The following is a 901-nucleotide window of genomic DNA, read 5'->3' as shown; positions in this document are numbered from 1 at the left end:
TACAAATGCGACTGTAGCTTTTTTCCCCCAAAACTTTGTCTTCAAAATAAGGGTGCGTCTTATATTCCGAAAAATACGGTAATTCTAGTAATTTGAAAGCTCTTCCTTTAATACGATAGTACTCGTTATATTACCCAGACAAAATATAGATTAAAATAATGTATCTTTTTTTAACGTTTTAAAATATTGGCTGCTCCATCTGGCGAGAAAATATTGAGATAATGTTTTAATATGGGACAATGAATGTTTTAATAATAATTATGATCTTAGGAAAACGCATAGGTTCAAGAAATCAGTTTAATACAAAGATACGATACTCTATAACCCGAGTGCTTTCGAAAGGCGGACCTTTCTTCTTCATGGGCAAACTAGGAATGTTTGACTTCGAACAAGAGGATCATCTTTCGAAAGCACTGTGTTATATTTTCAGCCTTAATAATTATTAACTTTTAAACGCTTGTATAAAAAGTTGAAAGGATATTTGATGCTTTTTATAAACGAATCATGAAAAAGACCTTTAATAACACATAAAGTAGAAAATATTAATTCCCATGCCGGGAATCGAACCCGGGCCTCCTGGGTGAAAGCCAGGTATCCTAGCCACTAGACCACATGGGAGTAATAGAAATTTACTAGAGAGTTAATAAGTAACTTAACTCGTATCTTTTGAGGATGTTGTTTACATTTTTAAATATCATAAACATAAACGAGACTTTACTTTACAAATACAGCCACTCCAAATTTTCCGAATAGAAAATAATTCATAAATTTTATAAAGAGGCCATTAAACGTGAATTTTCACAACTATACGAAATCCCAACCGCATGACAACGATACTTGTCCGCAATCAATGTGATTAACCACATAGCTAGCACTAGTATCTAATTTCTTTTAAGTAGTA

The 901-nt window shown here is 32.5% G+C and overlaps 1 non-coding gene across 1 annotated transcript; it reads right to left on the bottom strand.

Moving 5' to 3' along the window:
* Positions 1 to 546: 546 nt before the first annotated feature.
* Trnae-uuc lies at positions 547 to 618 on the bottom strand. Its single transcript has one exon. It is a non-coding gene; the product is annotated as a tRNA-Glu (tRNA).
* Between the last annotated feature and the right edge of the window lie 283 nt (positions 619 to 901).

Source organism: Limulus polyphemus, unplaced genomic scaffold (assembly GCF_000517525.1).
Source record: "Limulus polyphemus unplaced genomic scaffold, Limulus_polyphemus-2.1.2 Scaffold449, whole genome shotgun sequence".
Taxonomy (NCBI): domain Eukaryota; kingdom Metazoa; phylum Arthropoda; class Merostomata; order Xiphosura; family Limulidae; genus Limulus; species Limulus polyphemus.
Note: the sequence above shows the minus strand (reverse complement) of the source record. Positions and strands in the feature narration are given on the sequence as shown.